Raw genomic sequence first — 11,215 nt, forward strand, 5'->3', positions numbered from 1 at the left:
TAGAGACAAGGATTAGACCTATTAATGCAAAATTACTTAAAATTGGAAAAATGACCCAATGAAGACCAATTAAGGAAAGTGCAGTAACAGAAGACAATTAAGCACTAAAAGAGTATCAAGATAGGCACAAAAAGGCAATGGAATAAGGGAAAATAATGACTCATCAAAATCACCCACACTTACCCTTTTGCACTCTTGGGCAAAAACTAAAAGTGATAACGAAGCAAGGAAAGGACAACACAGACAAAACAAGGAGAGAGAGAGAGATAAAGAGAAAAAACACAAACGAACAGACATGAAACAAATAAATGGAATCACATCCAACACAGAAGGAGTCAAAACTGTAAGAAATCCATGAACATCATCCAAGTAATTGAAAACATGTCAAGTACTCAAAATATGTATTGTATCACTCAAATCTCTAGGCTACTATTTACTCTCAAAGCATCCTTGAAAAACAAGCATCAAACAGACTTCGAAAGCCTCTAAAACCAACAACCAAACCAAAAACACATGCAGATCAAGATTAGAAGGACTTTTCAAGGTTGTAATGGGTTTGGGGACAAGGTATGGAACATATGGATAAGTAGCTAAAGGCCCAAAGGAAACAGAGGAGTAATGGAGAATACGTCAAAATCAACCATGAAAGCAATTCCAAACTCCAACACTCGCAAATTCAATTTTCACACAATGCTCAAACCCAAACCTCTTTTCTTTCTTTTTTTTTTCATTTCTTTTGTTTTTAAGAGAAACAACAATTTTCAAGTTAGACATAAAAGGAACAAATGAGCCATCCAAGAACAAAAACAAGTATGCACACAACCACACTTATTGTGCGCAACCACACTTGAACGAGCACCCATTCCCAAAATAATTCCAAAGCTCCAAAATTTCCTAAGGTAGGATGGATCATGGTTTTTCAGTCTAAGGGCTTGTAATGAGCTATTGAATAATGAAAAAAGGGTATGCAGGCTCAAAAGGAATATCAAAGGAAACCGTCCAAGTTAGGCTTATTTGGCTATAGGCTTATCGGAACAAAATTGCCTAAATCATATCCAAACATGCATGTGAATCAGAAAAGCATCAAGAAGAGTCAAGCCAATGCCACTATGCAAGCATTCAAGAGGCATATATCACACAACAAAGAACAGAGAGGCTTAAATCCTCACACAAGGTAAAACAACTAAAAAGCAACTTGACATGCAAAGAGAAAGTAAGGATATCAGTCCACAAAACAACCAACAACTCATCCTCCAAAAATGAAGTGGGTGTCCCAAAACAGAAAACAAAAACTTAAAAAAAATTAACAAAAAGGAAATAAACAATAAACTCCCTCCACATTTAAACTACACATTGTCTCATTCTAACTTAAACACAAGATCAAACAATAGAATCTCAATAGATGGGCATGGACAAGTGCAATAAAAGTAAGGAAGGAAAAAGAAAACTTCCTGAATCATGGTGAAACAAAAGTGGGGTCAAGCAGGGAATTCTCCTTTACAATAGTATCCAACAAAGAAGGGTTGTTGAGGAATGGCTTCAGATGAGGCCTATTCACTTTGAATCTCTAATCAGTGGACTGGCTCTTGATCTCAACTACACCATAGATAAACATTAGTCACCACAAAAGGACCAATCCACTTTGACTACAACTTACCACCCATGAGACCAAGTCTAGAGTTATACAATAACACTTGCTGACTGATAATAAAATCCTTCCTAGCTATGGAGCTATCATGGAATATGTTGGTCTTCTCTTTGTAGAACATGGAGTGCTAATATGCTTCCAAACGGATCTCATATAACTCGTCCAACTGTAGCTTCATTTCCTCCCCAGCTTGATCAAGTGAGAAGTTGCATGATTTCACAGCCCAATAAGCTCGGTACTCTATCTCCACTAGTAGGTGGCATCGTTACCAAAGACAACCTGATAAGGAGATATCCCTAGAGGTGCCTTGTATGTAGTCTTGTGAGCCCAAAGAGCGTCCTCAAGTCTATTGCTCCAATCCTTTCAGTTGGGTTGTACAATCTTCTCCAAGATCCTCTTAATTTCTCTATTTGAGATTTTTGCTTGCCCGTTAGTTTAGGAGTGATACAGTGTAGAAAGCTTATGCACAACCCCGTACTTTTGAAGCAAAACCTCCATAGATCTATTGCAAAAATGGGTGTCATGATCACTAATGATGGCTCCAGGAACTCCAATCCTACAAAAATATGTGAGACTTAACAATGTCTACAACAACCTAAGCATCATTAGTTTTGGTGGCTTTGGCTTCCACCCATTTTGAAACATAATCAACAACAAGTAGGATGTAAGTGAAACCAAAAGAGATAGGGAAAGGGCTAATGAAATCTATACTCCATATATCAAAGACCTCACAAAAACAACAGGGTTTGTTGAGACATTTGTTGTCTCCAAGAAATGGCTCCTCATACTTGTTGGCATTGCTCCCATATGCTATAAATCCTCCACGCATCCTTGAAGATGGTAGGCCAGATGAATTCGCAATCTAGCACCTTGCGAGTTGTCCTTTGTGTGCCAAGATGACCACCAGGTGCAAATGAATGACAAAATTGGAGGACGGAGTCGATCTCATGGTCTAGAATGCATCACCTGGTAACTTGGTCACTGCGCATCTTCCATAAATATGGGTCATCCGAAATATAATATCTAGCATCTCTCTTAAGTTTATCATATTGAACTGTAGATGCCAGGGTAGGAAAAATAGAAGAAGAAAGATTATTCACAATATTAGCAAACCATAGGGAGAGGAATGAAGCAGAGAGTGTCAATTAACTTTCATCGGGAAAGTCATCACCAAACCTGTCTATCCTGCTCAGGTGGTCTACAACTGAATTTTGTGCTCCGCTCCTATCATGGATCTCCAATTAAAACTCTTGGAGCTAGAACATCCATCTTATCAGTCGAGACTTTAACTCTGCCTTCTTCAACAAGAACTTTAGAGTTGCATGGTCAGTAAACACAACAATAGGAGAACCAAACAAATATGATCTAACTTTCTCAAGTGCAAAAACAATCGCAAGAAGTTCTTTCTCTGTTGTGGTATAGTTCGCTTGAGCATCTCTAACGTCCTAGAGGCATAGTAGATCACTCAAGGCTTCTTATCAATCTTTTGTGCTAGGATAGCTCCCACACCATAATTTGATGCATCGCACATGAGCTCAAATGGGGTTGTCCAATTCGGCGCCTGAATGATAGGAATGGTGGTCAAGGTCGTTTTTAGGCAATCAAAAGCCTCTTTGCATCCTTCATCAAAGATGAAGTTAACATCCTTTTACAGTAACTTGGACAGTAGGAGGGCCTTCTTGCTAAAATCCTGAATGAAACGCCTGTAAAACCCTGCATAGCCAAGAAAAGAATGAACCTCTCGCACATAAGAGGGGTAAGGCAACTATCAAATCACAAAAATCTTGGCAGAGTCAACTTTTATGCCTTATTTGAAATTATGTGTCCCAAAACTATGTCATGTTCAACCATGAAATGACATTTCTCAAAATGTAGAACAAGGTTAGATTGGATGCACCTATTCAGAACTTTGTCCAAACTGTCTAAACGTGCATCAACGGAGGATCCATACATAGTAAAATCATCCATAAACACATATATGCAGTTTTCAAGAAAATTACTAAAAATGCTAAACATACACCGTTGGAATGTGCCAAGGGCATTGCATAGGCCAAAAATCATCCTTCTATAGGCAAAAGTGCCAAAGGGACAAGTGAATATGGTCTTTTCTTGATCCTCGGGAGCAATATGAATTTGAAAATAACCAGGAAAACCATCAAGAAAATAGTAATGGGATTTACCTACCAAGCGCTCAAGCATTTGGTCAATGAATGACATGGGGAAGTGGTCTTTCTTGGTCGCTTGATTCAGCCTCCTATAATTGATGCAAACTCTCTAATTGTTTTGCATCCTAGTTAGGATCAACTCGTTCCTTTCATATTTAACAACTGTGAGGCCTGTTTTCTTGGGAACCACATGGATAAGACTGACCTACTAATTGTCTGAAATGGGGTAGATGATTCAAGCTTGTAGAAGCTTGGTCACCTCCTTCTTTACAACCTTTAGAATGACAGGGTTGAGTCACCTTTGTGGTTGTCTCACTGGATTTGCTCCATCTTCCAACAATATCCTGTGCATGCACGTGGATGGGCTAATACTAAGAATGTCAGCCAATGTCCACCAAATAGCCTTCTTGTGCTTCTTGAGGGAGGTAGAGATAATCACATGTAATCTTTGTTCATCCTTCAAATAGACATATTTTTTAGGTTGTCTGGTAGAGGTTTCAACCATGGAATGCTAGGTGCTAGCTGAATATCAGGAACCATAGAGGACGGGGAAATGGGTTCCACAGCCTGTACCTTAACATAAAAATCAGATGCATATGTACTTCCTGCAACATGGTTAAAGCATTCTGACTGTCTAACATCAAAATCATATGGTACAACACCGAGAGAGTCAAACTCAGAATAACATCAAAATAATAATCACAATCACAATATGAATAGGAATTAACACCAATGCATGCAAATTCAGACAATTCAGACACAGATGCATATTTCATGTAATGCAAAGGGTGAAAATGAGAGATATGTCCATCAACAGCATCATCAATGATATCAATGTGGAAAATAGAATGATCGTCAAAGGGATGTTTCATGCCATCCAGAATATTAAAATGCACCATAATATCATCAAACTCCACGGACAAAGTACCTGCATGGACATCAATCTTGGTTCGTGCGATTTTCAAAAATTGTCTACCTAAAATGATTGGTGTAGAACCATGTTAAAATCCTCTTCCATATCAAGAATGTAAAAATTGGGAGGGAAAATCAATTCACCAACATGAACCAAAACATCATCAACTAAACCTGCAAGGTAGGCAACACTTCTATTTGCCAACTAAATCACCACACACGTAGGTTTCAAGGGTCCTAGAGAAAGATATTTAAAAATACACAAAGGCATTACATTTATTGAAACACCAAGATCAAGCATTGCATTTTCAAACTTATTGTTACTTATGATGCAAGGTACAGAAAATGTACCCATGTCCTTGCACATCTCAGGAATCTGAGGAACAAATTTACCTATCAATGCTGACACATTCCTTTCCATGTTGATCTTCTCGTTTCCTTTTAGCCTCCTCCTTTATGTGCACAACTTCTTCAAGAACTTTGCATATTTGGGAATTTGTTTAATTGCATCCAATAGAGGTATGTAAAGCTCCACCTTCCTGAATGTTTCTAAGATCTCCCAATCAACCGCTTCCATCTTTTTGCTTGGAATGACCTTTGGAAGGAAAATAAGAGGGATGGGCGGCACAATAGTATAGGTGAAGGCACACTAGTTGTGGAAGGACTAGCTATATGAGCATCACACTTTCTTTGAAGTGTGGCAAGGTCAACTTCCTTTTCAGGTGTAGGCTGAGGAGTGGGAACTTCATTCTTCTTCCCATATCTCAATGTGATAGCACTCACATTTCTCGGATTTTCAACTGTTTGTGATGGCAATTTGTCAGAATTGTGAGCTTGAGCTTAGTGTAGCTTAGTGGCCATCTACTCATTTGATTTGTCAAACTCTGAATTGAAGCTCTAGTCTCTTGCTGAAATTGCATATTTTGAAGTGTCATCATCCTCACCAACTCCTCCAATGAAGTAGAAGATGAAGGTGCAGCAGGAGCTGGGTGGCAGTAGGAACAAATGTGGATGCAGATGTAACTCTTTGTTGTTGGTGAGGAGGTGGCTGCACAATTTGAACATGTTGGTTTTGTTGTTGTTGGTTGCCCGATCTCAAATTGGGATGATTTCTCCAACTTGGATTGTATATGTTAGTGGACAAATCATGATTTTGTGGGTCTCGCTAGGGCAACCTATTATTGAAAATGTTGGCAGCACAGACTTGAGGAGTATTAGAGGGTGCAAAAGTCGTGGCCTGTTGCAAGGCGGAAAAAGAATCTGTGAAATGATCAACTAACGTAAAGATGCCACAAACTCTACAATAGAAGGTGCAATCCTCTAATTCGCAGCAAGTTGATTAACTAAAGTGGTAAAAGCATGTATCATGGTCTCCAACTTCTTAGTGTACTCGGCAACTCCTATGTCATGAACTCCCCTAACAACAATAGCATCCTTTCTTGCGCCAAATTGCTGAGAGTTAGAGGCCATGTTCTCAATGAATTGCCTCATTGTTGTTGGGGTCGAATTACCAAGAGCACCACCACTAGTAGCATCAATCATGCTTTTATGGATCTGGTGCAAGCCTTCATAAAAATATTAAAGAAGCATATGCTCATATATTTGGTGGTGGGGGCAATTGGAACATAAATTCTTGAACCTCTCCTAGTATTCGTAGAGGCTCTCCCCAGATTGTTGCTTGATGCCATAAATCTCCTTTCTTATGGTTGTGGTTCTGGATGCAGGGAAGAATTTGACCAAGAACAATCTCTTCATGTCATCTCAGCTCGTGATTGACCTGGATGCAAGGTGATACAACCAATCTTTTACATTGCTATCCAAGGAATGAGGAAGCCTTCAAGTACACATGATGCTCTTGGACATCCGCGAGTTTCATGGTGGAACACACAATGTGGAACTACTTCAAGTGCTTACACGGGTCCTCACCTGCAAGGCCATGAAACTTTGGCAACAAATGGATTAATCCAGTTTTCAAAACATAAGGGACTTCCTCATTAGGATACTGAATGCATAATGAGTCATAAGTGAACTCAAGTGCAATCAACTCACTCTTTATTCTCTCTTGAGGTGGAGGTGGAGGTTGAGCCATATTATCAATATCAAAATGAATATCAAAATGATTAGAATGCTCAGTTTGCACGAAATGATCTGAATGCTCAAAAATAGGAATATTAGGTGAATCAAGAAAAGTCACAAAATATGCATGATGCAGAAATGGATTCCCATTATTCCTAACTCCTTTGTGGAAGGTTCTATCAATTATAGGATCTAATGAAATGCATCATTAAAGGGAAGAAAAGAAGACAAAAAACTCAAATCAAAAGAGAGAATGTGTAGAAAAACGTTACTTTCAGCTCCAATGTGAGGAAGATTCAAGAAAATGCATAAACCCTAACAATGGTGCTCTCCCAAAACGTAAAATCAGATTGGGGAAGAAGAAGTGGCTGCGCATGACAAAAAAATGACCTAAAAACTCATGGTCACATCACCACATTTCTACATATTTACAAAACTGTCATTTTACCACTTAGAATTACAAAAATTCCACTATAGGCTGAAAATGGTGGCCTAGTGACGTGGACAGGCTAAATGACATAGTGTAGACGTGAAAATGATATGGAAACTCTCTCTTCATCTTAAGATTAGTGTCCAAGCTCCAAAATTTGCTTCACAAAGTACCTAATAATATTTAGAGACAAAGATTAGACCAATTAATGCCAAATTACTTAAAATTCAAAAATATGGCCAAATGAAGCCCAATTGAGGAAAATGCACTAACAGAAGACAATTAAGCACTAAAAAAGTATCAAAATGGGCACAAAAAGGCAAAGGAATAAGGGAAAAGAATGACTCATTAGGACTGAAAGATGTCGTGGCTTTTATGGCTTAAGCCCAATGAACAAAGAGTTGTTGTGGCTTTTGTGGCTCAAGCCCAAATGTGCTAAAAATTGTTTGTGGCTATTGTAGTTCAAGCCGAATGAAAAGAAAGTTGTTGTGGCTTTTGTGGCTCAAGCCCAAATGTGCTAACAATTGTTTGTGGCTTTCATGGCTCAAGCCCAATGGACAAATGGTTGTTGTTGCTTTTGTGGCTCAAGCCCAATGTGCTAAATTTGTTGTGGCTTTGTGGCTCAAGCCCAATAAACTAAAAGTCTCAACTGAAGTTTACCCCTATCACCCGGACTAGACGACTTTTAGGTAAAACTTTGGGTTTTGTAATCCTTACATCAAATTAAGGCAGTGGGAAGCAATCCACAACTACAACAAAAGTCAATTTTATTACCTCTGTGTGATACAAAAATTGAAACGAAGAAGAAAAACTTCGAAGAAGGAAAGAACAATGTTTGCATTATGGCATAAAACCTATGAATGGAGATTATGGTATGAGAAATGTTTAGGCACAAGAGTTGTGAATGCAAATTAGGGCATAAGAGATGACAAATGAGACACGACGATGATATACATTTTTTAAAAGTTCAATATTTTAATATATATATTATATATTTATATTCTAATTTTTTTTATATTTATATATATAGATGAGGAATATTCTTCCTTTTTTTACATTTATTATTCAATTTTATCTTTTAAATATTTTTTAAATAAAAATAATTATTTTACTAATATTATTTTTTAAATGATTGTTTACTGAATTTATTCATTTTTTTATTATTTTTCAAACGTAATCATTATAAATGAAAATTAATTATAATAAAATAAAAATTATTTTATATTTAATTTTATAATTATAATTATAATGATAAAAATAAGTATAATTTTTTTATTTTTTATTATCATAAAAAGTAAACACAATGTTTTTAGTAGTTTATATAAAAATTTTGGAATTACTCTTTTGGTTCCTATTTTCTTTTAAAAATAATAAGTTGGTCTCTGAGTTTTTTTTAGTCTCAATTTGGTTTCGATGTTGGAAAATTGATGCAATTTTTGTCATTTTTTCATTAAATTTCTTGAATCGGATCAAGGCATTTTCATCAAAATTGAAGTTGTGAATAAAGATGGTTTATTTTGTTGGTGTAATTGACATAATCCAAGTATACATTTGGGAGAAAAATTCTTGCTCCGTTTAAAGAAATTTAACAAAAGATATCAAGTTGCATCAATTTTTAAAAAATCAAAACAAATCTTGACTTCTAAGTGATGTGGAACTATTGGGTGCAGTAGGACACTAACACAGAAATGCCCTTTATATGTCGGCTCTTTTGGGTTTTCATGTTTGGTTTAGATCAGACATAGAATCGAGAGGCATAAATTTATGTTTGTACAAAATCACACGTGAGTTTACAACTGTTGCAAACAACTAGATGTAAATTTACGCAAAAAAAACTGCAGAAAAAAGGAGGTTTTAGGAGGTCACTTGTCGCACACACTGTGGATGGTGGTTCACGCAACTGTTGTAGTTCAAAGGAGACCCATTGCACGTCGTCGTTGTAGTTGGAGACCACATCGTCCTCCACCGTCCTCCGCCGTCGCACGCCGCTGTTGCACACTATTGTTGCAAATGAGAGGGTTTCAAGGTTTCGAGATATGAAAATGGAAGAAATGAAAGTATAAGCAAATGCAAACTGGAAGCAAACAAGAAACGCACTCCATCGTCGCACACATCGTCGCACACCGCTATCACATACTACTACTGCAAATGGGAGGGTTTCAAGCTTTCGGAAAATGAACATGGAGGAAAACAAACATGGAGGCAAACGAAAATGCAAACAAACACAAAATGGAAGCAAACTAGAAACATACATTTGGTGGGTTTGATGTTGTCGTCCCTTTCGCGCACAAAAAACAAGAGAAAACCCTTTCGCGCATAAAGATGGAAGCATTGGAGAAGAGGATCTGAAATAAAAAATTTAACATTAACGTTTGGCGTAGCAAGGTCAGATGTAAATATCTCAATTTACGTCCGACTATGCACAATTAGACATAAATTTACATATGGTTTGACTGAAATTGATGTGAATATACGTCTGACCTTGGAGCTGCAGACATAAATATTGATTACTTATTTACAAGTATGTCATTGATGATTTTTAATGTTTGATCCCTCTATGTCAGACGTGAATGCACAGACGTTAAATGTTTGTTTTGTGTTAGTGGGAATAAAAGCCCTCTAGTCAAGGTCTAAGAGGAATGAGCAGATGATCCCCAATGGAGGACTTAAGGGACTAAAGGTTTCATTATCGATCCCGCGATGGACATCACATGTTCTTACTAGGGTCCACGCTCTCAAGTCACCAAGACAGTTTGGATCTTTCAGAGTAAGAAAGAATGAGTATATGAGAGAATGCGTATTCTTTGGAGAATACTATATGTATTTAAAGGACATCTTAGGCCTTGGGTCTATGTGATATCAATAAAATAAAAACTTACCTTGAATAAATAATAATATCAAAAATAATGTGGCACCTTATCCAATATACCAAAAATATTTTGTAAATATTTGGTATCAAGGAATATCAAGACATAATTTAACTATCGAGATTTGTCATAATTACTTTATGTGAATATTTGTCCTAATATATGTATCTTAAAATATTTTGTAGTCTTTTTTAGTGATGAGGCTAATCAAACTTTATTGGACCATGTTACCTATCATCATCTATTGGGCAGGTAGGTACAATACTCAATTTGAAATCCAGACAACATGGAAAAGTCTTGAAAGTATTGACTCAAATTCTTGAAGAATTTTCTTAGTTTGCAATTTACGTTTCCTGTTTCGTTATCCAAAAAATATCAAATTGACGGAAAGAATTAGTGGAACCGCATTAAATTTGATGAGTTAATGGTCCCAAGAACAACCATATTTCGTTAAGTTCAACTACTAGTCGTTGCATATTAACTATAATATCTTAAAGACCGACATTTTAGATATACTATATGTTATATCTTCACAGCTTAACTTTATGTATAAGCATCTTTACAAATTGATTTACTTATAAGTTAGTTTTGGTTTATCGAGAAATTTATGCAATCTCTTAGAAAAAATATTTATATTAACTTTCTTTTATTTTATGCGTGAGTATATAATAAAAAATTGTTTTTTATATTTTATATTTTGATTTTAGTTATATGTTATAAATTTAGATTTTTATATGTTGGTGTAATTGTTCTAGTATACCTGGTTGGTCTATATTGGAAAATGTGAAAAGTAATATTTTTAATTTTATATGAAGAAGTGGTAGGAAAAAATATCACTATTTCGAATGCAAGAATTAAAAGATAAAGATAGTTGATTGCACTTCTACTTTTCTAGGGGATGTCTAAGTAAAAGAAGATGTTTAGTAATTATATTTCGGTAACTTTTGTATATACTATTTCGCAATATGGTCCTTTTAATGTAATATATTAATATTATTACATTATTATAGTTAGTTGTGAAGAACTTATGGGCTGATTAACCACCTGCATCTTCGTTATTTGTTGCCAACAGAATTAATGGGCTGATTAACCACATATATATATATATATATATATA

The 11,215-nt window shown here is 36.2% G+C and overlaps 1 non-coding gene across 1 annotated transcript; it reads left to right on the plus strand.

The window, feature by feature from the left end:
• The first annotated feature begins 6,325 nt into the window (after positions 1 to 6,325).
• LOC114170920 lies at positions 6,326 to 6,432 on the plus strand. Its single transcript, XR_003601273.1, has one exon. It is a non-coding gene; the product is annotated as a small nucleolar RNA R71 (small nucleolar RNA).
• The last annotated feature ends 4,783 nt before the right edge of the window (positions 6,433 to 11,215 follow it).

This window comes from Vigna unguiculata, chromosome 11 (genome assembly GCF_004118075.2).
Source record: "Vigna unguiculata cultivar IT97K-499-35 chromosome 11, ASM411807v1, whole genome shotgun sequence".
NCBI classification, from domain to species: Eukaryota; Viridiplantae; Streptophyta; class Magnoliopsida; order Fabales; family Fabaceae; genus Vigna; species Vigna unguiculata.